The following is a 27,965-nucleotide window of genomic DNA, read 5'->3' as shown; positions in this document are numbered from 1 at the left end:
AACACGGTGCTAAAGCACCTTCACCTGCTTGCTGGCTGACACTCCTACCTTCTAGATCTATAAAGTTCACTGTATAGATTTTCTTTCTGACGTTGCAGTCACCACCGACTCTGCAATTGAATTGTCTGTCCTGCGCGTGACAAGGCATGCACATTGCCCTCATTTCAGCTCAGATCTTTCTTCACATTGGTGGCAACAGCGTCCAGCACACAAAACATGCAGTAAGGGTGTGTGTGTGTGGGGGGGGGCTTAAAGATGGCTGACACACTCCACTGCAGAAATGAATTTTCTCTTCATTTCATTTGCATTATTCACCTGGGTACTCTGTTATTTTCACTTCAAAAATGACACCTTTACCGATACTACAAAAAAGAAAGAAAGAAAGAAAGAATAAATTCTCATCTGTAACAAGCTGAGCATCGACTATGGTGACAGCCTCTCCTCAAGTGTTTATCTGGGTGCTGATTAACTGTATAAATTTTTGAAGAACCGTTTTCTGCACCAGTTGACTAATTACAAACTGTCAGGCTAACAACGAGATGCCTTTCTCCAACATACACGCTAATTGCTAAAAGAACAAAGGCCTGATTTCTCTAGCTAAACATGCCAGGAAGAAAGGGGTTGGAACTTCCTAGTGCTCAGCTCATTGGGGTGCCCGATTAATTAGATGTTATTGTCATTTCTATCTTCATTATCATCACTGTTATTGTTATTATTGTCATCAATAGGCAAACATTCACACATGTGAAACTTCTGTTTTAGCTGCAGTGCCTCTCATCAGATTGCCAGCCTCTAAGTCGGACCTGGAGATCTTGTAGAATTACCGCTGAGACTACATGGATCAGTTCGCCTGGGGAAAATGGCTTCTTTGGTGGTTGTATAAGAAATATATTTTTCCATTAAGTTTTTAATTTCCACCCCCCTGCATAGAATAGTAAATACAACAATGAACTCCCTGTAACCATGCCACCTACAATTCCACAGACCCTCTTCCCTAACATGACCCATCGGCCTGTAGGGCTGCCTCCTCCCTTGTGCCCCTCAGAGATATTTGTGATCGAGCACACCAAATTTACTCACGATCCTGAGCCCTAGAAAAGTCGAATTGGCTTCTATCAGAGCCAGGGCCTCTTCAGCCTTGGCTCCAGTTTGGTGGGATGCTCTCCCAAGTGAGATCAGGGTCCTGTGGGACCTAAAACAGGGTTTGCAAGACAGACCTGTTCCACCAGACCTACAGAACATCATCAACAATAAGATGGCCTCCCAACATAAATGATAACCATCCATACGCCACATAATTCAAGGCACTTTACCGCCCCTTCCTCCACTAGAGAGAAGGCAGTGAGCTCCTGAGATTGTAATGTATATCTGATTTTAATCTTTAGAATATTTTAACTCCTGTTTTATTGCATGAGATGTTGTAAGCCACACTGAGCACTCAGGGAAGGGTGGCGTATAAATAAATAAACAAACAAACAAACAAACAAACCCCCAGTGCGTATAAACCTCCACCCCTACCATCTTCGCTCACCTCCGCTGCCGCTTACCAACCCCTACCCACCCCCACCCTCCCCCACCTTCCCCACCCATCGCTACTGTCCACTCACCCCATGGCACCTTCCCCCCTCTTCCTCTCACTCCTGCCCCGTCCCCTTTCATGTCTCCTACCTGACTCCCTTCCTGCCTTCCTTCCTCCTAGCATTCCTTTTGTCCTCCCTCCCTCTCTCCTATCTGCCTCTTTCTCGCTTCCTGTTTCTCTCCCTCTTTTTTTGTCTTTTTCCGTCTTCCTCCCTTTCTTTCTGTCTTTCTCTCTGTCTCCCTTTCTTCCTTCCTCCTGCCCATCCATCCACCCGCCCCACTAGCGCCTGCTGTATTTTGGGTACAGCGGGCTTAATATCTAGACTTGCCATAAATGTACAATTTAGTGGCATCCTCAGACCATGTGGACGAGATTGGCTGTTGGTGTTTGGCAGCATCAAGGGGCATCACTCTAGCAGGATTCTAATAGAATCATAACAAAGTGATTATTTTGATGAATAAGCCCCAGGTGCAAGTCCAGAATAGTAAACTGAATAGATTTAAGGGCATATTTTCATTGGATCAAGTGGACTGGAGTATTCAGATGTAAGTTCCATTGGAAACTGGTAGAATCTAGGAGCTTTTTAAAATAGAATTTCAACAAGGAACTTCCGGGGACTAGAACAGAGAAAGCAAAAGGTGGGGGGATTCTAACACTGCAAAAGCCTCAGTGGTCAGACAATGTTGGATGAATTGCCTACTAGCTTGGGTTGAGAGATTAAATTCTGTGTATAGTGCTGAAGGATTTGAAATTATCGTATTGTTCGGGCAACTGAGATAGAAACATTATACACCTAGACGACCCCAACATCCATTGTTTCCAAATAAAAACATCCTTGTTCATTATCTTAATCTTAGGATATTTTTTTAAATATCAGATAGTTAGAGCTTCATGTGTGACTGGATTAAAGGCCAAGTGATTGCCAACCATTTGTTAGGCCAACTGAGTAGCATCAGTTGTAGGCTGACTGGGAGGATGATTTAAATGGCTAAAGCCCAAGGCCATCCATTAAGAAGAAGAAGAAGAAAGGGAAGAAGGAAGAGGAGGAGGAGGGGGGGAGGGGAGGAGGAGGAGGAGGAGGAGGACATGGTGGTGGTGGTGGTGGGTGAGGCTGAGAGAGCCCTGATATCACTGCTTGGTCAGAACAGTTTTATCAGCACCATGCTGAGCCCAAAGTCACCCAGCTGGCTGCATGTGGGGGAGTGCAGAATCGAACCCGGCATGCCAGATTAGAAGTCTGCACTCCTAATCACTGCACCAAACTGGCTTTACATAGGAGGATACAGCTGAGTCATTTCTAGGTGAGAATATGCAGATGTTTCTCAGGAGCAAGAGTCCAATATTTCATTTTAGAAAGCAGGAAGATTAAGTGATGTTAGTGTAGATTAAGGAGAGTAAACCTTCCTTCTACTTGTAAATGAAACTTTTTTCATGTAAATTTATGCCTGCCTGAGAGACCCCAGATAAATTTATGGAACATGAAATTTATTTTGGGGGGGGGGAAATTGTTGGAGAATATATAACACAGCCCCTCTTCAAATGTAAATGATACTGGGAATAATATTAATTTTATCCCAACAAATGCAATATCCTACAAGAATTGTTCCTCAGCATTTTTTAAGGCTACTGACCTGTAGTAAGAACGGAGAAGGGGATATTTCCCTGGCATGGACAATACTGTAAAAGATGCTCAACTCTGTCAGAACACTAGAATTTTGCAAATCTCCTGAAATCCAAACCAAGATGGGTACAAATTGCCAGTGGAGGGCTTTATACTGCTCACTGGACACTCATTGATCCCTGGCACCTTAACCGCTTTATAGATTTTTGGCTATAGTTGCAGTCTCAGAATGTTAGAAGACTTGCCAGCAATTTCTAATGTTTGTTTAAAGCTTTCAAGCATATCTTGCTCAGAAATGTTGAACAGCCTCTGCAGAAGGTACATAGTCTTTCAAATAAAGAGTGGAATAAAACTTTTTGGAGTGGTTCTTTATTGGTTTTGGAGTGTCGTGAACTTCATCTTTAATTACTGCAAATAATTTGCATGGCATTTCTCATGACGCTTGATAATTTTGTTTAATACATGCCAACATAAATTCAGCTTGCAAAAAATGCTGTTTGTTAATATATCCAAGTTTCATTATGTCATTATAGTTCTTAGGCACAAAATTAAAAAATTGATTGTGGCAGCCTGCATTTTAGCTTCTAGTTTATTCAGTGCTTCAAGTTCTTGAACATTTCAACATGAGAAATTTGCCCCTGCCTAGCCTCTCATTGTTCGTGGGTTTTAATGCTGCTTCCTTATAACATTGGCAGCAACCTATGGCTCTCCAGGGTTAACGGGAGTTTTCTTCCCCATTGCCCCACGATAGCAGAAAGCGGGAGAATCCGCCTCCCATTACTTGTAGCAGTGTACAATGAGGCAAAAACCAGGGCAAGCTTGTCTGAAAGAAGAAAGGTGCAACAATCTCGGTAGCATTTTGCCCACCCTCACACCCACCCTCCCCTCTCCATTCCTGTATCAGAATTTTTTTTAAAAAAAGTGAAGAAGAAGAAGAAGAAGAAGAGTTGGTTCTTATATGCCGCTTTTCCCTACCCGAAGGAGGCTCAAAGCGGCTTACAGTCGCCTTCCCATTCCATGACGTTACAGGAACACAAAAGGATGTGTCCATGTACCTGTGAAAATAAAATGTACTATAATATTCTCTTCAAAGTGCACGGTATTGCATTGGCAGCAGCCAGCAACCCTATCTAAAACACATTCGTGTTTTTGTTTCCTGGTGGTAGGGCACGAACAGGGAAAGATGCGGGGCTATGTTATCAAGCAGACCTCTCCCTATTAGCATGGCATACATGTTCTGAAATCAACCCAAACATAAATTGAGACCATCATAAAAGACTCCAAAAAAGAAATTGAGAATGTTTTATTGTTGTGGTGGATCCCTGTAGCAAGGCAGTTTCCTTAAAAAAAAATTAATGTAGAGACTTGTGGGGGACGTTTGAGTCCTCAAACCCACCACTGAGAGGGTCTTGGTGGTTTATGATGATTAGTGGCTTACAACCTGAAAAGCGGGAGGGGGGGAACATGCGGGTTATCCACGTTTTCGGTTTCTCCGCCACCTCATCGGGAAGAGAAAAGCCGTGACAAGACAGCAGGATATCGCAGGAGTAGTTTTCCATCAGGAAGCGGCAGAACGTGCAGTTTACTATCGTGCTTCTACAAGCAGGAGGCAGTGTGAGTTGTCTGCCTCCATGCGGAAATGGTCTTTGACGGGTTTTAGGACAGACATAAGCAATGATAAAGTCCCTTAGGTATGTTTTAAGAGTCCCTCACAAAATGGGCCAGGCGACGTCATGCATAAAATTAGTAGAAGTTTATGTAACGTTGGTAGTCTTTAATACAAAACTCTATTCCCCTTTTAATAGTCTCATTGTGTTGCAGGTAAATCTCTATTCAACATCTGCCAGCCTATCATTGAAACCCAGGAACTATCAGGAATAACAGAGGTATCAATGGAGCAAGGTAGCAGAGAGCAATTAACAAGAAAATAGTCCAACTGAGAGCTGACTCCGTGGGAAACGTACATGTCAACGTTGTTGAAAAGGTACAGTTACCACCATGCATAACGCAAATCTGTATCAAGCATATGGTCTTGTGGGGCTGATTTGAGATTTTTAAAAACTCTACCATTTTTGTTTAATAGTGAGTCTATTAGCAGATTGTTGTCCTCTCCTGTGATCACAGCATAACCCCCAAGTTCTCCGAATGCTACTATAACAGAGTAGGGGAAAAGGTTCATTTACACTAGGCCCACAGATATTGCCCAGAAAAACAGTGAGTTATTCTTGTTTCAACAAAAGGAAAATATAGTTCACGGCCGTATCTGCTCTGGAATCAAATGCATACATGTGGAGATTTGTAGCTGTTAGAGGTGCCACTCCTCCTAGACTTACTGGCTTTCCTAAAACAGTTGGTTTTTACCACCCATTACTTACTGAGTTACTTGTTCTCTCTGAGTTATATGAGTCTCTTGGGGCATGGCAATACAAGCAGGTTGTATTTTAAGATTCTATAGTATTTGCTTGTGTTCTGTGGGGGGTGGCTCTAAAGACACTTGATATTGTTGGAATATGCAAGATCTGAATTGTGCATGATTCAAAGGCATATGAAGACTATCTTACAGGGGGTATCAGAGGAGATTCAGCATAGTTAGTTTATGAACTTCCTTATGTTTTTTTTTCCAAGTAATCTCCTGTTTCCTGATTGGCTCAGTAAGAGACTTCCTGTTCCTTTGAGCATGCTTCCTCTCTGTGCCTGCCGTGAAAAGACAGAAAGAAAGAAGAACGACAATTAGACTGTTAAAACACTCTTCTCTCTTGACAAAGTTGTTTCTCTGCTAGACTCATTATGCACAGCAGCAGCCACTCTGGGCTGCTGCCGGGCATTGCGCCAGGGCAGGATGCCCCAGCGCTTCCCATCTACACACGGGGGGGGGGGATCCCCTGGAGTAGATGGGCTGCCCCGCATAGCTTGGGCACGCGCACACGCGCGCACACAACATCAGGGCTGGAAAGCCGACTCGCTTCCTGAAGATATCAACAGCAAGGAGGTGAGCGGGACATGGGCGTGCAGTATCCCTCTAGGGACACCGTAGGTTGAGGGAAGGTCCATGCCAAAAGGCCCGGCTCTTCTGCTTATGCATGGGGCTGGTCCGACCCAGCCCTGGCTGGCACCCACCGCATCCAAGACAATGCGGATGATTCTGTGTTCCCTTCTCGCGGGTCTTCCGGGGCGCTGCGCCAGGCCAGGGCTGGGATGGCGGCAGCAGGATGCATAATCGGGGCTGCCCTACTGCTGCCATCCCAGATTTCTAGCCCCGTGCATAATCAGTCCTAAACAAAACTCGTTTATTCTTTCAAGCAGCTTGGTGCTTAGCTCTCTTGCGTTTTTAAACTCTGCCAGCATATACCGTTATAGAATTATTGGCTTAGGCAGGATTCAAAAATAAGAATTCTGCGACTGATGCAACTATAGAGATCAATGAGCTTCACAATATACCCCACCAGCTCCATTTAGGGGAGTTTAAAGTTGCATATTCTGCCTCTGAATTTTGGGGAGAGAAAAAGCGAAAGAGGAAGGAGGGAATGGTATGAGAAAACACTGAAGAAAAATAGAGCAGTAAAGAGAAAGAAGCTATGAACATCATAAGATTTTAGGCAAAACTACAATGTCTGAGGCTCCAGTTCCTGCCAGCAGGATCAACCAATATAATGGAAAAGTGAGGGGAAATACTAAAAGAGAAATTAACAGATCAACAGCATACAATATAGCTATGACGGTCTCCCCACTGGCTAACTTAGAAGGGAGCCAGATGCAACAAATGAAGGGAGGGGAACATAAGACATAAATTAAGATAGCGACAAAACATGGTGGGAAAGGAGTGTAACACAAAATCAATATTCAGTGAGGGAATGAAGAGAATGTCCCCATGCAAACAAAACAGCAGAAAGAAACATGGCAATGTAACCCTTTGGCAAACTATCCATCAGTCATAGGCATTCCTTGAGGGCATTTCCCGCAGGCTGGTTGCTGCATAGTTTCTCCAGATTTGTAGACGGCACATGGCTAGTGAAAAGTATGGCTCCCTGCAGGAAACCCTCAAAGTCAGTTCTGGTGCAGACACCTCATTTCTGCAGGATTTCATAGCCTTGGAGGGACTGGATGGGATGGAGATGGTGTTTGTTCAATCTCTTCTGAACAAACACCATCTCCATCCCATCCAGTCCCTCCAAGACTATGAAATCTCTTCTGTCATTGTAAGCCGTGACTTCTTCGGGTAGTAATCAAACTCTTCTGAAGGATACCTTGTTTCTGCCTGAGAACTAGGATTTTCGTATTGAAAGGGCTCACCGATCCTGGGTCAGACACAACCACCTACGCCAAGGCAACAAGCAGCTATTTATTGAACATTGCCATGAGAGAAACCCTTAGGGGTGAACTATAGAGACAGGTCAGCTGATGAGGGGACCAGGAAAAAAATCACAATTTCATTTTTAATGACTTCCTGAAATAAACAGTGGTCCCCTGCAAAGGATACATGCATGGCCAGGTTATAACCTGGAGGAAATCTGTAGAAGTCTATAAGGCGGGGGTAGTCAAACTGCGGCCCTCCAGATGTTCATGGACTACAATTCCCATGATCCCCTGCCAGCAAATGCTGGCAGGGGCTCATGGGAATTGTAGTCCATGAACATCTGGAGGACCACAGGTTGACTACACCCGCTATAAGGCATATCCAGCAGGATTCTGTAGAATAGCTGTCCCCAATCCCCAGTCCAGTGACCAGTACCGGGCCGTGGATCAGTCGGTACCGGGCCGTGGCTCCTCCTTGTCCTCCTACCCAGCTGCTACCTCGGGAGCTGCCCTGCCACTCTGCCGCCGGCTCACCTTTGGTGCTCTCCGGCAGCCACCATAGCTGGGGCCCCCACCTGGGCCTCAGTAAAATTATCAACCATGGACCGGTCCCCGGTGATAAAAAAGGTTGGGGACCACTGCTTTAGAAGACATAAGAAGAGGGTCAGCAGATTCCATACTCCTGTTGAAGCAGATGGCTTTATTTGGACAGCCCTGTGACTGGTACCCTGCTTCCTTGAGTTCTGCTGCAGAGATTAGATGCTTTGTGCAGCAGCCTGGAGTTCTGAATAGTTTTTATTTTCCCCTGAATGTTGTTTTTGTGAGCTTTGTAAGCTATGAAACAAATGTTTGAAGCAATCAAAGGGAAACTTCAAGAACAACAAACCAGAATCTTAATTTTATAGTTTCAGTGTTTGGTTCTTTCTAAACATACAATGTCTATCCTTACATGTAAGAGGAAATGAAGTAAGACCTGGGCTTAATAAATCTGAGTGTTATTTGTTGGACAACCAAAAACTTTCCTCCCTAAAATATGCCATTTACTGATTCAACTTTATTTTGAATCAACCACGCAACGGAATCTTTCCATCCCAGCTGCCTCATGCGGAGACAGAAATCCAGGGTGGATCGTATGCATCGCCAGAAACGGTCTTCAACGGAGACTCAGGAAGCAGTGGGGCAAGCTGCCCTATTGTAAAGAACTGGCAGCAGCCTGGAGCAGAACTGCTGGTATGGAAAAGGTATTTAGATTCCTTCTTTGATCAATCCCTACTTCCCAGGCTCTACCCCCTAATCTATACAAATTTCCTAACCTGGAGTTGTGAACTTTAGATCCTTCCTGCCCAACAGCCAGCCTCCCCATATCTGCCCCTCTGCCTTAAACACCAGCCATCTCTGCCTCGGAAAACTGTGACCCAGTTGTGTGGTGTCAGCGCTACTTTCATTGTAGAGGACCCTCAAGGACTTGTGGGTTGGCATTTCACTTTCCCCTTGCACCCTCCTTCCACTATTTGCACTTTCCCTCTTGACAACCCAAATATCGACTCCGCTTTCTCTGCCTCATTGTCTCCTCATCCACTCATCCATGTACCTCTTACCTACCTCCCCCATCTTCAGCTATATTTATTATTTATTTATTTCATTAATATCCCAACTTTCTCTACAGTGGGGACCAAAACCACTCTCCTCCTTTTTATCTGCAGAACAAATCAGTGAGGTAGGTTTGGCTGATAATATGTGACTGGTCCAAAATCTTCCATTAAGCTTCCACAGGTAAATGGGGATTTCAACCTGGGTCTTCCAGACTAGCGATCCCCAACCTGTGGGCTGCGGACCACATGTGGTCCTTCGACTAATTGGAGGTGGGCCCCGAAGGACGCCTCCCCCCCCGGCCCTTTACTTCATCCCCCTCAACCCTTTACAACACACTTCATTATTGTGGCGTGTCTGTATCTTATTTTGAAGGGATGTTTAAACATTGCCATAGCGATCAGAGAGCGCTAGGGCAGTGGTTGAGAGTAGAGGGGTAAACTACACCCCCCACCAGGCCTCAGTAAAAGGCTTTGAGTGGTCCCCAGTGATAAGGAGAAGGACGGGACTTACCCCGGCTGGGAGCGGGATAGGGCCCCGAGCGACACGAAGTATGACATTCAAGCAGCCGGACGGCTGGGGCTCTTTCAGGCTCACTTACCTGGTCTTTGGGTGCCAACCCTCCGTAAAAGGGGGGGGGGCAAAATAAAGGCTGCGGCCATTTCAACGCCAGCAGTAGTCGCCTCTTTACTGGTAACTCGCCGCTTGCTAGTCAAAAAGGTTGGGGACCACTGTTCCAGACCATACTCTGAAACTTGAACTGTTATACCATACTGGATTTCATATGTTAGATGCTGGTGAGTGGTAGCAAGCAGCCAGGACTAGAAGAAAAGTAAGAGTTGGTTCTTATATGCCGCTTTTCTCTATCAGAAGGAGTCTCAAAGTGGCATACAATCACCTTCCCTTTCCTCTCCCCTCTCCCCTGTGAGGTGGGTGAAGCTGAGAGAGCCCTGATATCAATGCTTGGACAGAACAGTTTCATCAGTGCTGGGGTGAGCCCAAGGTCACCCAGCTGGCTGCATGTGGGGGAGCGCGGAATGAAACCCAGATTGCCAGATTAGAAGTCCTTACTCCTAATCACTAAACCAAACTGGCTCTTTAGTCTTTCATATATAGCTGAGTCATGGAAGACAGGTGGTATCGACAATAAAATCAGAGTTCAGTAGCACCTTTAAGACCAACAAAGATTCATTCAAGGTGTGAGCTTTCGAGTGCCCGCACTCTTCCTCAGACTAAGAATTACTCAGAGGTTGTAGGCATCTGTCCTCCTGTGGAAAATTCCTGCTTTGGAGAGTGAAATCTAGGGCACTATGTTCAGCTGAGGCCTCCGCCCCCCCACCCCCGCAAATCTGCTCTCTTTAGGCTCTGCTACACAATCTCCAGGAATTTCCCCAATCTGGAGCAGGTAACCCTAGTCTGGTTTGGTCACAATGAGTCCTTTTTCAAAGGCCAAAACAGCCCTGGAAAGTGCCCTGCCCCCTCTCTCTGCCTTTTACTCAGAATACTGTGGTTGCCTAGCAACAGCCGCTGAGGGAAGCAGTTTGTTAAGGCTATAAATGTTCCTTTGATCATTTTGGGGTTTTTAAATCTTGCAAACCACGTCTAAATGTCTTTGCCTTTAAAACCTTACAGGGTTAGCTGTGAGGTGAGGGAACTTTCCACCAGAACCTCAAGTAGCCAGGCCTATAAAAATAATCCAGTGTTGCCCTCCTCAAATGATGACCCTGTTCAGAATTTGGCACATTCCTGTCACAGGGCTCTATTTTGGGTTTTAAGGTGACCAGATTTTAACATTGGTAAAGCGGGACACCATTGACCAGGGGAGTTGTTGATTTAAACATTTGGTCTATATGGCGCAACAAAAAGTTTCATAGAATGCACAGAAGACAAAAATAGTATTGTAATATATATTTTTTTAATTTCAACATAAGTACAATTTGCCAGGTACCCCCAGATGTCCCTCCAAAAGTGGGACAATCTGGTCACTTTAATTAAGACTCATTTTGACTAAACATGGATAGGGTAAAATATACTTACTGATGTTGCAATTTCTTCTGAGTAGCCATCAAACCAAGGAGCACAAAACATCCAAGTCCTCTGGACCTCCTATTTATTGCTTCTTAAACTGACAATGAGAAAACTGCCAGACAAACAAGCAAGACAGAGTCAAATGAGTAGCCGTGTTGGTCTGAAGTAGCAAAATAAAATCAGAGTCCAGTAGCACCTTTAAGACCAACAAAGATTTAAGGTGTGAGCTTTCGAGTGCAAGCACCCTTCTTCAGACTATGATCTTCTTACATGACATGACATGTAAGAAGATCATAGTCTGACGAAGGGTGCTTGCACTCGAAAGCTCACGCCTTGAATAAATCTTTGTTGGTCTTAAAGGTGCTACTGGACTCTGATTTTATTAAGCAAGACAGAGATCACAGAAAAACACAAATGGTACCTCAAAGGAAGCTGTGTTTGCCATGATTTTAAACGATTATTTGAGCTTATATCAGTCTACACAGATTAATATTTGATGGTGACATAAAACCGCATACACAAAGTTCAAAAAGTGCACCTTTGACAGCCTAATGTTTTATCAGCAGCATTAATTAATAGATAACAGCACCTCTGGGAAGGGCAATCTCAGATTTAGTACTTTGTTTTTGTTTATTTATGGGCATTTCCAGCTGGAGCTACTAAAGTGCTTTTAATCAGAGCGACATTTTGCTGCTCAACCTGTAGTAGCCATAAAACCATAAATAAGGAGGGGAATTGTGAGACAGTGAACAACAAAGTAGTCTGGCACCACAAATGTAGTCATGGTACTTAACAGCCTTTTATGTATATTTACAGAGTGATTAGATGAATGCATTGATGGTGCAAGTAAGACTGCACCTTTTGGTCTCCCCTCCCTGATTCATTGCCACAACTTCCATGGAACCGACAGCTCTATATATCCACACACATAGGTTCTGCGTGTCTGCTGCATGCTGTTTACTCTCACAAGCATGCAGTAGTGGTTAAGACTGGCAGCTTCTAATCTTGAGAGCCAGGTTTTATTCCCCACTTCTCTAAATGCAGCCACCTGGGTGACCTTGGGCTACTCACAGTCCTGTTAGAGCTGCTTTTGCAGAGCAGTCCTGTCAGATCTCTCTTAACCCCACCTACCTCACAGGGTGGGAGAGGAAGGGAAGGCAATTGTAAGTCAGTTTGAAACTTCTTTGGGCAGTGAAAAGCAAGGTATAAGAACCAACTCTTCTTCATCTGTGCATGCTTTGAACACCTATATACTGTTAAAATCCAGGTGCAATTTTGAAGGATATAGTCATAGGATCTATGAAAGTCTTATCAGGTGTTCTTTGCCATTAATTTACCTTTCGAATGTGTCCTTTTGTATCTCAAAGACCTATTATGCACAGCGGCAGCTATGCTGGGCTGCTGCTGTTCCATTGCAGCGTGGCAAAAAGCCCCACCGTTCCCCGCGTATGCACGGGAGAGGGGCTCCCCTGGAACACGCTGGTTGCCCCAATGCAATAGCCCCACTCACACTATGTGGGGCTGAAAGCACCAAGAGTGCTCTGCAGCCACAGCAGTGGTGACGAGGGGGATCAGGGGCATGGGGGCCCCACTGCACAATGGTGGGGAGCAGCATGTATATATACAGATACACACACACCCAAACAAACAAACAAACAAATAAATAAATAAATTGAATTTTCTTCCACGATTCACAACCCCGGAATCCTCATATTTGAATGGTGCCTTTCCCTATATATAGATTCATGCCCAGCATTTTTTTTCTTCTGCTGCAGTCTTTGCATTAGAAGGTGCAATTGTGAGATCAAGGTTATTCGTGGTCACTTTGACCTGAAAGTCATTCTTACCCTAAGGAAAAATCTGCTTGAGGGGGTGCACAATGCATTCTCTCTAGTTCACTTTTGCAAATTATATAAAATTGTTTCAGCGAGCTTTCTCAGCTGAGTCCCCTAATGAGATTTGGTACATCTCCCCCCAGTGATGAGCTTGTTTCTGGCAGCAGGCAGACTGGAATTTGTTATGGACTGCTTTGATTAGTTGTAATTGTTTCCAATTGGTTTTATTGGTTTTCTGTGCATTTTATTTTGTTTGCAGAGTGCTCTGAATACTTAGAGAAGTGGGGTAATTTTTAAATAGATACATGGCAGATAACAACAGGTCCCCGCTTTTGATAATCCTCAATGCAGGTAAATTGCTCTGTGGGTATGGATTGCCGTTCACAATTAACCATGATTTCCCAACATCCGAACACCACATGTACTGCATGAAGTGCACGCCAGGCAAAAAGGTCTAATGTGCACGATGCATAAAGACTGCAACATGGAAGTGACTCCCATGTAAAAACTGCGCTCAGTTTATTACATCAGTTGCAATTAGGAAAAAAATAAAGATTACAAAGAGGATGCCAACAGAGCTTCCTGCTAAAAAGGAAACTTTCATAAGACATAATGCAGGCATTAATGATGTGTAATTAGACACCTGATTAAAAGCATAATCGGCTGTGTTCATTTATTTTAGGAACCCTAATAGCAATTTAGAACGAAGCAAAATTAGTTTCATGGGCTTCCATGAATACTTTTCTTTTTTTCTTCTAAATTACGTATTATTGCGGTTTGTAAAACTGAAAATGCCACAACTAAGAGCTGGTATATTCATGCATGTCTCCTGCTTGTCGGTTGCCATTAAGATGCACAAATAAGAGCACATAAAGCTGCTGTGGACTGAGTCAGACCACGGGCCTAATAGTGTCGGTGTTATCGTCTCCAATGGGCAGCAGCTCTCCAAGGTCTCAGGGAAAGGGCTTCTACATCAACCACTGCTGAGCTATCTAATTCATGATGCTGGGGCATGAATTGTGGACACCCTGCATTCATAGCAGGTGCTCCATGGCAGTCATTGTCTTGTTTTCATTTCTTTGTTTCTTCCCAGTGCCCTTCCTTTAACAAGTTTATGACGTGCACCACTACTCACTATTCTGTGCCGCTTTTTCAGATGGAAAGGATGAAAAACATAAGACTAATACTTCCATCTCTAGGCTCATTTTGACACTTCTGCACCTAAACCCAGTAGCGGTAGCCCAGTGGATAGACATGAACCCTGGGACCTTCTCCTAATGAACTAGGAGGGGCAAATCAGAAGACTGCAGAGAGGAAGGAGAAGATTGTTTCCACTTTTCAGGAGAAGATTGTTTCCACTGTTTGTTGGGCTTCTACTGCAGTCTGGTTTAAGTTTAAAGGGACTGTGGAAGACAGCCTGAGGATCAGCTGTGTGTATGGGGGGCAGGGAGCAGGCTATTCCCACTTCCTTGGCTTGGGGATGGCCTTTCTATGTCAACCAGCCTCAGAAGTTGCTGTGCTGCAGGGAGCATAGCAGATCTTGGGGGCAGTTTCTCCTGCAGTGTGGTTTAAATCATGCTGTTGGAGAAGCCATCCCAGCCAATATCCACATGCGGTGGAGAGAGATGGAAAGGATGGTTTTTCAGATGGAAAGGATGAAAAACATAAGACTAATACTTCCATCTCTAGGCTCATTTTGACACTTCTGCACCTAAACCCAGTAGCGGTAGCCCAGTGGATAGACATGAACCCTGGGACCTTCTCCTAATGAACTAGGAGGGGCAAATCAGAAGACTGCAGAGAGGAAGGAGAAGATTGTTTCCACTTTTCAGGAGAAGATTGTTTCCACTGTTTGTTGGGCTTCTACTGCAGTCTGGTTTAAGTTTAAAGGGACTGTGGAAGACAGCCTGAGGATCAGCTGTGTGTATGGGGGGCAGGGAGCAGGCTATTCCCACTTCCTTGGCTTGGGGATGGCCTTTCTATGTCAACCAGCCTCAGAAGTTGCTGTGCTGCAGGGAGCATAGCAGATCTTGGGGGCAGTTTCTCCTGCAGTGTGGTTTAAATCATGCTGTTGGAGAAGCCATCCCAGCCAATATCCACATGCGGTGGAGAGAGACCTCCCCACCAAACAGGTCTGGGGTCACCATCTCCTCCAGCTCAGTAAGCTACACTGCTGGAGAAATTCCCCTCAGCACATTGCTCCCTGTGGCACAGCAGTTCCTGGGGCTGACTTCTGCATCTTGGTTTAAACAAGAAGCCAGCCCCAAGCCAAGCTGGCAGGAACCCCCTGCTCTCCCCCTGGCACAGCTGATCCTTTAAATTTAAAAGGACTTCCTCTCTGCTGTATTCAGATCTGCTGTTCCTAGTTCCTTAGGAGAAGGTGACTGCGTCCCAGTCTATTCACCTTCAGCATGGTTTAAACTGTGTGGTCTGAGAAGCTAACCAAAGTTTGCATGAAGAAGAGATAGATGTTCTATTGGCACACAGAGCCTGGGGCTGGCTTTTCCTGCAATGTGGCTTAAACCACACTGCAGGAAAAGCCATCTCATCCGTGAACGCTGTGCAGCAGGGAGGTTTCTCCCTGCATACAAGTCCTATAGTGTGATTTAGGTGCAACCACCTGTGCCCATGCAGGAAACATTTTCTTTGCTCCAAGGAGCTTAAATGTCCAGAGTGCTGTTGGCTAGATATCGTTAGCTACACATCATTGTGCCAAAGCAGCAGAGGAGGACATAGACCTCTGGATATCTATGGAGGCTCAGGTCACCAATGTAGCTCGGACAGCATTTTTCCATCTTCGCCAAGCCCGGCTACTAGCGCCCTACCTGTCCTCGGAACACCTGGCCACAGTGATCCATGCAACGGTCACTTCCAGATTAGACTTCTGTAACTCGCTCTACGCGGGCCTTCCCTTGTCTTTGACTCGGAAGTTACAGCTGGTCCAAAATGCGGCTGCCAGGGTCCTCACTAGAACACCTTTGAGGGCCCACATTCAGCCGGTGCTTCGTCATCTGCACTGGTTACCAGTCTGTTTCCGAATCAGATTCAAGGTATTGGTATTGACCTTTAAGGCTATACGCGGTCTGGGTCCCATCTACCTGCGGGACCGCTTGGTTGCTTATGCCCCCCGCAGGGCACTCCGCTCTGCGGGTATGAATTTACTGGTTGTCCCGGGCCCACGGGATGTGCGCCTGGCCTCGACCCGGGCCAGGGCCTTTTCAGTCCTGGCCCCAACCTGGTGGAACGAGCTCCCAGAAGAGCTAAGGGCCCTGCAGGATCTACCAGCTTTCCGCAGGGCCTGTAAGACGGAGCTCTTCCGCCAGGCATATGGTTGAGGCCAGGGCAGCTCTCCCACTAACCCATCAGAGGATCCCCTCCAATATTGAGATCTCTAACACCGAGATCATGGTTAGATCTATTGTATTGGTGCCACCCTCTTCTGAACATTATTCTCTCCACCAGGCTGAACTAAGATCAGAATTGTGACCACCGCCGCTATATGTTATGTTATATGTAACTTTTAATTGGGGTTTTTATGGGGATTTTATTGTATTTTAACTATTTATGTTGTAAACCGCCCTGAGACCTATTGGGAGAAGGGCGGTCTAGAAATTAAATAATAATAATAATAATAATAATATTTATCAGAATGATCATGTTCAGACAAGTTAAGGGGCTTGTGCTTCCCTCCCCCACAAATCACAAGCTTAAAGGCAAAAATCACAAGTTGAAAATATGCAGCTCAGTGCTGCCATATTCTACCTTGAATGCTGAATATTAGTTTAGCTAAGCTTCCCTTCTGTTAAGTTTTTGTAATTGGTTCTTTCCCTGAGCTTTTGGGTTGGCGGTTTTTTAAAATGCGTACATTTTCATAACCAGAATTAGGGGTTGTAGCTGCCACCAGGCAAACTGGAAAACACATAGGCTTTGGAAATGTGCAGAATAAACAATTGCTTGCTGCAGGCCATCACCTGGACTAACTACATGCAAAAGACAACTCATATTATGACCTTTTTAATAAACAAGTATTGGCTAGCCACAGCCAGAATGCTCTGCTTGTTTAAGCAGTCGGGGTGCTAGAGAAGGGAGGATGATTCAAAAACAAATATGACAAAAAGAATCAAGGACGGCTAGGAAAGAGGCAACCCACTGATTTCTGCTGTATGGGCAAGTTCATTTCCCTTCAGTCTAACACTGTACATAGAAGCGCAGGATGGGTGGCATCAGTATTTATCCTCAAGTTTCTGTCATAGTCAGTCCTGAATGGAGTGAAATGGAAAGTAGCAAAGGTGCACTGACGTCTCACATGAAATTACTGTTAAGGCCCCAGCACTGATGCGAAAAGTAAAGCATTTGCTGTGCAGAGTCTCTGTAATGTTTCTGGAGACAGTGAGCTCCCCCTCACTGGAAGTCTGCAAACGGCAACTGAACAAAACTGTGGCTCTCCAGATGTCCTTGGACTACAACTCCCATGAGCCCCTGCGAGCACATGGCCTTTGTGTGCTGGCAGGGGCTCATGGGAATTATAGTATATGGACATCTGGTGAGTCACAGTTTGGCCACCCCTGGGTTCGACAAGATGGCCCATATGGCCCTTCGATGATACTATCCATGGTCCATGGCTTTGTCTTATTCATAGGGCAAATGGAAGTAACTCAATTGGCTATATCTTTGTCAGCATGGACAATTCAAAACAGACAAGAAAACATATGTCGGTATTTTCATCAGTGGTTGGCATTTTTCAGCTTTTTGAGAGGAAAATATCAACAATAATAATAATAATAGCAATAACAAAAAAAAGCTACTTTAATTTATTTTCTCCACTATTGCAGAAACTCTGGATTCCACTTTCCTGTTTGCTTAGTTTCTCACTGTGAGGAAGAAAACACCTCAGAGCAGTAAGAATAGAAATCAATATACTTGTATTTCATTTAAACTATACTTCCAGCTCAACACTGTACAACTGCTGAAGGCATTTACAGACTTTCTTAAAGAGAAGATAGTGATGGTTTTAAATGTGTCAGGGTCAAAACAGATACACACACACACACTCAGAAACTTTTTAAAGATGAGTTCTAACCTTCTAGAATCACTCTAATTTCTTTCTACTTCATGTTCTAAACTGGTTTCTGGATATCACAGACATTCAAGGTACAATATGATTCACATTATCATTATATTTCAGTGTTGTCAGCTTATTTGTTTAGGTTTTTCTAGCAATCCGTCATAGAATATTGCTTTCATTCGGCTGTGCCAGTTCAGAGGTTTGTAAATAAAGATGTTCCAAATATAGTAGTAGTCTTTCTTTCTTTCTTTCTTTCTTTCTTTCTTTCTTTCTTTCTTTCTTTCTTTCTTTCTTTCTTTCTTTCTTTCTTTCTTTCTTTCTTTCTTTCTTTCTTTCTTTCTTTCTTTCTTTCTGAGATAGAACATTTTCCAGAGTGTAGCCACACATTTCTTGTCCTTTACATGCAACGCACTCTAGTACAATTTAAGCTTGGTGTTTTTGTAGACCTAATTTGAGGGACTTCAAACGTACATCCAAAGGGCAGCAAAGGAATGATAGTCTTCTTTTTTTCCTTTCTTTTTTTTCATTTCAGAAGAATAGCATGTCAGGCAGAGGACATCAGCCCAAAATGAGCTGTACACTGCCTTTAATATTTCATTATCCATGTCAGATTAATTTAGAGTGGGTCGAATGATTCAAAAGCAAGCTTAAAAAAAAATCTTCAGATTTGAACATTCCCTCTTATGACAGCTTGTTTACTTTTTTATTATATTTGGGACACTTGCCATTGATTTGCAAACTTGCAGGAGCCTGGAGAAAGAGCAAGTAAAATGTGAAGTGTTCTTAGTTTTGTTTTTATTAAATATGACATAAAATGCTGAGAAGGCAGACAGTAAAGCTTTCAACGGGGATGTGCACATGTTGCAACAAAGTTCACACGTGCCTTCTAACCAATCTTATTTCTTTGCCTGTTGTTAAAGTCATCCCTACTATGAATGTAGAGGTTTCCAAATGCCATTCTTCTGCTCTCAAGTTGTATAGGAGCTTCTTGGAAGTACCTCATGGAGGAAGATGGTGGTGAACAGACTTCATTAGAAGGGCTTATGACCAACTTACACAGCACAAGTATAATGTTGGTGTGCATGGCAGGGCCCATGAACATATTACCAGGTTTACAGCTTGCATTGCCTCTCCAATTTTGCAACCACATTGCTTTTCAGCTAGAGCCCCTTTTTATGGTAATTTGGATCCCTATGAATATTTTGGGGTACTACTTCCCATACAGCAATACCAGAAAGCAAATTTTAAAAAATGATCTTTTCAGCCTACTTTCTTAATACAACTTCTATGAACTGTAACCTATTAATAAGCTTGAGATTAGCAAGGACAGTGAATAGTTTCTTCCTTTTGAAATACAAATCTAATTTCTTTCTTTGTAGTCTATTTAAAACATCCAGAAGAAGCTGGAAGGGGTCAGAATGTTCTGCCCATTCTCCTATGTTTGATATTAAACCAATTCACATAATAATGCTTAAGTAACTCTGCTTTGATGTCTGGCGGTTCAGGTGACCTTAAATATTTCCATTCCTGGGTCACATTTGACTAGTGCCGTGGCTGATGTACAGAGAACTAGAAGATCTTTTCCTTTCAGTACCAAAAAACTACTGTACATATTAAAGAATTACACTCACCATGTTACCGCTAACTTTTAATCTAGTGTTGTTAAAAGGAAGGTGAGTATTAAAGAAGGCTATTTATTTATAGGATTTATTTGAATCTCACCATCAGAACTCTACAAGCATTTAGGAGAAATTTGATGGTAACAAAGGGCATGTGTGTCATATGGGAACAAGGGACGCTCTGAGGTATATAGGCACCATAAGAATAATATATTGTTGCAAACCCAAATTCTACCATGTGACAGGAACAATGGCCAAAGGAATACAACTTCCATTTGTCTCTTTGACGCATCCCTGGGCCCAGAATGTCAAGAGTCCTCCAAACGACACACTCGTATATCAAAAAATCATTAACACAAGGCATAGGTAACTTTCCAGACTTCCTTCTCCTATGAGTCATGATAGGCCATTTGATCACTGAATGCTTTACTTGGCAACGGTTGCCAAGAAAATCTGCATCTTAATCTGCAGTTCCAAGAAAGATGAAAACCTCTTTCAGTAAATGACCAAGAGTACAATACATATTTTAAATCCCTTCACTTCTTGTGTCCTTTCAGTGGACTGCAATGTGACAGGAGGAAGGCTTCTGGCTGTTCTACCTTCTTTTTCAGAGCATCAAAGGTCATTAAAATTTTGACTTGCTAAAATGGAAGAGTCAAAAAAATTTAACATCCAGGAAACTGTACTAATTGGTGTGTTTTTTTTACTGCAGGTGTTCATGTTTACCTATTAAACTCATTGTTTAACGACAGCATTATGGCTTCCTGTGACTCCTGCTATTATTGTTATCATTTTGTGTTTACAAAGTGACAAGACATTGCTGTACAGACCTAATAAAAATCTTAAGAGCTGTTGCTGAATTTTCCCTAAAGCAGCAAAACCTTAAGGCATATCTGGAAGTTACTGCATATGTCAACGCCCTGGCATAGTGAGCGCACATGCGCTGTGCACCGGAGCTGGGAAGCTTGGAATGCTGCCTGGCCGTGGCAGCGGCAATGGGTGAGTGGGGAGGGACCGGGCCCCCACCACACGCTACATTGGAGCTCTGCAGAGCTCGCAGGGGTGTGTGGTGTCCCTACAGGGAGAATGTAGGTCGGAGCTGAGTGGGCTGAATGGCCTGGTGCTGTCAGTTATTCACAGCACTGGCCAGCCCCTGCTGGTGCCTGTGTCATCCCGGGGACCGCGGAGATTCCCGCGTTCCGATAACACGGGCCTTCTGTGGCCCTGGGCCGGGCCATGCCCACACTGGCAGTGGAGGCATGCATAATCGTGGATTTTCCCCGCTGTCCTGCTGCCCCCAGCGCAGGCATTCTGGCTCGTGCATAATGGGTCTATCTAATGTTTTCTACTGGGGATGCTTGGGATTTGAACCTGGAGCCTCGTACAAAGCAGGTGCCCAAAACATTTCACAGATGCTTTGCCAGGTTGCACAAAACACATTAATGCCATTTCTACCCCCAACTTCCATTCCTCAAACACACAATGAAGGTTCGGGAGAAAAAAATCTGGTCTTTACCCTGAAGACTGGTAGAATCCAAAGAGTGCTGCTCAGTGCCATAAAGTTACTTCCAGGTCTTCACCCACAACTGACACCACTGCACAGCATGCCCAGTACTCAAAAAGGTCTGAGACTTGCCAGGTATGCAAACCCAAATCCTAAATGTAAGACAATATGGAAGGAACTTTATAAGCCTGCTGATCTCCCTTCCATTTTGTAGCCATTTGCTGCATGCTGTTGAAAGTTGAACCAATTATCTAGGCATCGTTTGCTTGCTTGTTTTCAATGCCTTCATAGAGGGAACAGAAAGGTTTCTGTTGCGTGAACAGAAAGAGGGAACAAAAGTGCGGACGTTCATGAATGATAAGTTTGTGAGCTCAACAGGGAAGTCTGTATAAGGGGAGGAGAGAGAAGAGTATGGTTATCCAACCTCTAAGATATTATTGGAGCAGGCTAGGGAGGGTTGGGTTTGAGGACGGAAGGCTATAATGCCATAGAATCTCTTGAAGCTCAGTTCTGACTTGATTTTAACTGAGAATGCCCCTAGGGCTGCCAGCTGTGGGATGGAAAATTCCTGTAGATTTTGGGGGTAGAGCTTAGAGAACGTGGAGTTTGGGGAGGAAATTCAGCCGTGTACAGTGCCACATGGTGTGCCTTCCAAAACGCTATTCCTTTTGAAGGGCACTGGTCTCTGTAGTCTGAAGAACATTCATCCTCCCAGGGGATCTCCACCCCACCACCAGAAGCTGGACACTCTGCTTACTTTTCATCATTCTGATGGTGAATGCCATCAAATGGGAAGATGTAAAAATAGCAGATACGCTTGAAAAACAAAATGTGGTAAATTGCAGGCATAGAGAGCAGCAATTTGAGAGCTTGGGTGAGACGAACAGCAAGGTAAACTCAATTTTCAGGTGCCTTATTTGCAAGGCAAGCAGCTGCACTGGTGCCCTGTAAGGTAGCCAAGTCCCTGAAGGGAGAAACAAATCTCCTCTGCCTTTAATAGCAGCTTCAAGGGATGTTAATGTCATTTAACACCATGCTTCAGCGCTCCCCTTCTACACAATATGCCTTTGTTAAAGGGATGGAGCATTTTTCACCAAGCCTGCTGGCGATCCAAGTCATCTGTAGTTACTAAATCTATGGGGCGATTTCCAGAGCAGGTTTGGCTTTTTAAACTCTGTTATCTTCCTTTGGAGAATTGGAGCTGAATGTATGTTGTACATTGACACGGGTGGGAAAATTTGCTGCTTTATGAATGCTGATGATGAAATAGCCATCCCTAGAATTATTTGCACGAGGGAAAAAAAGATCATTCTTGGGATACGTGCATATTGATAGGCATATATCACACTTCTCACTGCAATCTTGCCATTAGACATCAAACAACCTTTTAAATTATAGATGCCTATAAATGTAACAACAAACTCCGTCAGATCTCCACAGCTTTACAGATCCACCAGGGAGGTGGTAATTCACAGTAATGATGGAAATTTCCACTACTTTTCTGCAGGCTATGCTGCAGGGAAAGATAATACCTCCCTCGCTGTCTTAGACGATATGTTGCAGGAATAACAACTTGTCCTGCACTTGCAGTAGCTGTCCCTTTGAGCAGAAGAAAGCTACTGCAGTGTAAAATAGTGATTCTTGCCCTCCTTTTTTTTGATGCATCAAAATACATACCATCAACTACTGTAACATTGCAAAGGTTTCTTAGCATAAGCACATTTGGAAGCTCTAGCAAACAAATCAAAATTTAGTTGCAGGTGGGAGAATACTTGGATTTCCTCTATTGATATCTCGCCTTTTTCGGCAATGGGAATCCAAAGCTGCTCACATCATTCTCCTGTCCTCTGTTTTGCCTTCACAAAATCATGTGAGGTAGACCAAGAGGGGTCGCCATGTTTGTCCATCTAGAGCAGCAGAAAAGAGCAGGAGTCCAGAAGCACCTTAAACACTAACAGAATTTGTGGCAGGGCACCACTGTAGAGGTGAGCTGTGACTCACAAAAGCTCAAGCTTGGCCACACATTTCGTTAGGATGTTAGGTAGGTTAGGCTGAGAGTATGTGACCGGTCCAAAGTCATCCAAAGCAAGCTTCCATGGCAAGAGTAAAGGCCATTCTGCACCCTGAAAATAAAGTGTGACACTTACCCCCTCCAGACGCCATATTTTTGATATTTCAAACGACGTCTTCTGCATCCAGCATCCCAGTAGCAATCAGGCAGCCACATCCTCCATTTTAACTCGCTATTTGGGGAATCCACAAAACTGGATTCCCCCAACTTTGTTCCGTGTGCTGGAGGAGAGCAACCAGCCACCACCAGCAAGATAGGTGTGCATAACAACGTGGCCAGAAGTTGTGCTATCTCTGTCTCCTTATGCCTGCCTCCCTTTCCCTTCTCCCTGGAACAAGCTGCCTGGACCAACGAATATGCATTGGTCCACAGAGGCATAAAAAAAAAAAAAATCACGCCCACCAGTTGGCACACAAAGCATACCTCTCACCCCCCCCCCAAAAAAAAAATCTGGAAAAAAATTACTTTTATTCATCTTCAAGTGTCAAATTTCCAAAACGGGCTGGCTAAACTATGCACTAAGCATCTCTGATTATATGCATAGGCATAGCAATGGAGAAGTTTTACTTAAAAAAAAAAGATTGCTTTCCCTTTAAAGCTAGGAGAAAGCTGATTGGCTGACTGCCATGTTTGACAGGCTGGAGGAGACTTGCTGGTATTGCAAGTCCCTTCAACCATTTTAATTAGCCATGCGGAGTGCCTGGGAGTATCAGAAAGCGGGAGAAGAAAATGAGAGAGCGAGGAGGTGAGAAATGGGGGATGTGTTTTTTTTTTAATAGTGTTAAGCAATTGTGGTTACTTAAACCACCCTGTATTGAGTCTGCCATGAAAACGCTGGAGGGCGTCACCCCAAGGGTCAGACATGACTCGGTGCTTGCGCAGGGGATACCTTTACCTTTAACTCTATGTTTTTAGAAGTGCAGAATGACCCTAAGGATTTGAACCTGTGTTTCCCAGATCATAGTCTGATGCTGGAACCAATACACCAGACTGATGGTCCATGTGGAAAGAGAGAGTTGTGATCCACATGTGCAGTATAGTCAAGACAGAATAGTTACTGCATATTAGGGATATAAGAGCCTCTTGTGGCGCAGAGTGGTAAGGCAGCAGAAATGCTGTCTGAAGCTGTCAGTCCATGAGGTTGGGAGTTCAATCCCAGCAGCCGGCTCAAGGTTGACTCAGCCTTCCATCCTTCCAAGGTCGGTAAAATGAGTACCCAGCTTGCAGGGGGGTAAACGGTAATGACTGGGGAAGGCACTGGCAAACCACCCCGTATTGAGTCTGCCATGAAAACACTAGAAGACATCACCCCAAGGGTCAGACATGACCCGGTGCTTGCACAGGGGGATATCTTTACCTTTATTAGAGATGTAAAATCATCTGTTTAAATGTTATACAGAGCACAAGAATTTTATTGGACCATCAGAGTAAGAATAATTGATTACTCGTTTACAAGTGTTTCTGTTTGAGCCTACTGTGGTTCTGGTGTGTTCCCATAATAAGTCTTTTACAAAGGTATAGGCATATGATGCTTTCAGGAACAGTGCTCATAGAGTTAGGGATTCACATTTGAGAAATAAAGCAGCCCTCAGCTTCAGGAGCTATAAAGATTGGTGGATGACTTGTCTTTATTGCCTGGGCTGTAAACTAAAGGAAATCAAAGCTCTTTTGTTCACTGTTGAAATAGAACTGGATTTTTTTGCCGAGACAGCTGCAGGTGTTTGCACATGGCCAGACAGATCTTCGTTGAAGCCCAAATTAGCACACATTTCAAGTCTCCTTACTAGATCCTTTGGCTGTTGTTGTTCTGCATTTGCTTGGAATGCTGTGCACTGCTGAGCAGCTTTGTGTATGCATAGTTAGCTACATGCGCTACAGGTTAAGGCGCAAGTTATTCCCCTGTTTGTAGCTTACATGTTGCCCTTGCTTGATGTAGTGGTTAAGAGTGCAGCTTCTAATCTGACAAGCCAGGTTTGATTCTCTGTTCCTCCACATGCAGTCAGCTGGGTGATCTTGGGTTCCCACAGCACTGATAGAGCTGTTCTGACCAAGCAGTGATATCAGGGCTCTCTCAGGCCCTGATATCTCTCTACCTCACAGGGTGTCTGTTGTGGGGGAGGAAGGCAAGGTGAGTGTAAGCCGCTTTGAGACTCCTGGTAGAGAAAAGCGGAATAAAAAAACTAACTCTTCTTCTTCTGTAGGGGTGACAGGTTACAGTGGATGAGCGATAGGCCTGTGAGTGTCCTGCATAGTGCAGGGGGTTGGACTAGATGACTCAGGAGGTATCTTCCCACTCTATGATTCTATGATTCTAAGTTGCCAACTGAACAGCTGATAGGGGAACAACCTGTCCCCTTAACAGGTAGATAATGAATGAAAAGTGTGAGTTGATGCTTTGCATGGCATTAAATTCAATAGTATCACCTGATATTCTCTTGCAACTCTAGTGGCTGGAGGAACCAGTTTAAAAACTGGCAACTACTATTGTATCTGTGTGATTTATTCAAATGTAAGCCTGTCTGGATGCAATGGGTCTTATTCAAAATAGTTGTGTGCTGGATTTGAGCCTTAGTTAGTTATGGGTGACCTTTTAAAATGCTCATAGTTATTTATGTACAAATTACCCTGGGACTTTAGGATTTGAGGCAGAATTGAATGGTTAAATGTATAAATTATGGGTCATGATTGATGGGGGAGGGGTCACTAACATTTTTCACTTCTTCTCTGCCCGCTCATTTTCTTCCTTTATTCTAGAGCCGCTAAGCACTTTCATTACAATTCCAGGGTTACCACCAGAAAGCCTAATGGGGGGGGGGGATAGAGGGTTCCTCAGTAAGCCTGCTTCTGCTTGTAGAGGGGGAATAATGCTTATGATCTCAAAGTATTTTGTCTCTTTACTTCCCTTGCTTTTTCATGGAAAAGGCATATAAGTTGCCTGCAGAAAAATTAATTGGCATTCTAAAATGCATTGCATATGACATCCAGTGCAGAAAACTAGCTAATGCTTAAGAAACTATTGTGTGTACCACAAGGGAAATTAATCCTATTAAACCTGAACAGGTAAAAAGGCCATTGTTTGCCAGTGCAGTTAAGTAGGGATGTAGGGGAAAGGTTGTTTGAAATGATAAGCCTTCTGGCAGAGAGGAAATCAAGTAATAGCGGTGTGGTTCTGGGTAGCTGAATTTCTTTTTCCAGAATCCACTGTTTTAACTTTGCCTTTGATTCTTCTCATTCTCTTGTTGCTCTTTCAAAAGAAGAATTTCTCTTCAGTTTCTTTACTTCTCGTTGTTGTTCTCTGTTATACCACATGGCAGTACTCGGTGTGCTCTCTGGTAATTTCATGCCTTGCAGGTTTTATTGAATTTATACACACCACAGGGAGTTGTTCTAGAAGGAACATAGGGAGGTTTGGGAAGACATTGCTGTAAAACATGTGGGTTCAATTTATATACACAAAGCAGACAATAGGTCTCCCTGCCCATGCATGCAATTGGCCAGGTTAGCATGATTGGTTTTAAATGATTGGCTAGCGTAGCATTGATTGATTTAAACTGATTGGTCAGTTATGTGTCTGCTTGAATCCTGTCTCATACCTCAAGCTCAGTCCTCAGCAGATCCACATACACAATTGCCACCTTCTGAAATGTGAGAGAAATTCAAAAATTCTGCATGAATCCCCTTTCTGCCCCTTTCCTCTTCAATGTTCTGTTTTGATCAAAATTGAATTGATTTAAAACAGGCTTGAGATTCCTTTTAAAAAAAGGGGGGCAATGGATTTTGGAGTCACAATGTGAAATTAAGTGAAGAGAATTTCTCTCAGCAATTGCTAAGCTTTAAAATAGTACCAAGAGCAGAAAATAAGAGAGACCAGGTTAATTTTTTTAAAAAGACAGCATAAATAAATAATAAACGAAAAAACGGCTAAAGAGCTGGTTTTTTTCTATTCCACTTTTTACTACCTGAAGGAGTCTCAAAGTAGCTGACAATCCCCTAGCCTTCATCCATGAGTTGGCTCAGTTTTGCAAAGAGACAGTGTTATGCCTTTTCCAGACCATCACCAACATTGGTTTCTCTTCGTTTCTGAGGTCACTAACTTCTCTGGTTTCAGGCACTGTCAGACCCATGTCGATTTTGGTTCACAGAAGCGGCAGAAAATGTCTTGATGCTGTTCCAGTTGAATTCAAATTCCCTATTGTTGTGTCCTATTGCTGATCATCATAAAACGCATATTATCAAAATAAATATTTTAATTTGATAAAAAACAACCCCATCTGTGACCAAGCTACCACGTGGTTAACTGTCTTCCATCTATTAGAGCAGCAATCACTCCTAGAGCACCATCATAGATTAAAATCCCCTTTTCACTTACAAACCTACACTGAAATAAACGAGTGGAGAAACCCAAAGATGGAGGCAGCCATTCCCCCTCTGTAACTTTTTTAAATTAGCTGAAGCAAGACAATTAGGGGAGCCCAGGAAATTCCCTGGTCTGTTGGTATGGTTGGGCTGGCCCTGTACAGTCAAAGTCAAACACCTTTATTGGCATAAACATAGCAAAACATCTATACAAAAGACAGATCCCAGGTCACTTGGAAAAAAATCACGTTGAGGAATTTTTCAATGCCTTCAGTTACTTGACGATTGTGATCCAGTAAAATAGAGTGCACTACTGTAGAGGAACCATAAATCTTGCTTGCCCACATGATGAGAGGATACAAGTATCGTTCTCTGAGATGGTTGTGTTGCTCACAAAAGAGGAG

General features: G+C 43.8%; 1 long non-coding RNA gene across 1 annotated transcript; it reads left to right on the top strand.

Moving 5' to 3' along the window:
* Window positions 1-762: 762 nt before the first annotated feature.
* LOC143836768 (uncharacterized) lies at window positions 763-20,442 on the top strand. The gene is made up of 3 exons (XR_013230721.1): window positions 763-874; window positions 5,022-5,184; window positions 20,343-20,442. It is a non-coding gene; the product is annotated as an uncharacterized LOC143836768 (long non-coding RNA).
* The last annotated feature ends 7,523 nt before the right edge of the window (window positions 20,443-27,965 follow it).

The sequence above is a fragment of the Paroedura picta genome, chromosome 4 (assembly GCF_049243985.1).
Source record: "Paroedura picta isolate Pp20150507F chromosome 4, Ppicta_v3.0, whole genome shotgun sequence".
In the NCBI taxonomy this organism is placed as follows: domain Eukaryota; kingdom Metazoa; phylum Chordata; class Lepidosauria; order Squamata; family Gekkonidae; genus Paroedura; species Paroedura picta.
This window is presented reverse-complemented; position numbering and strand designations above follow the sequence as displayed.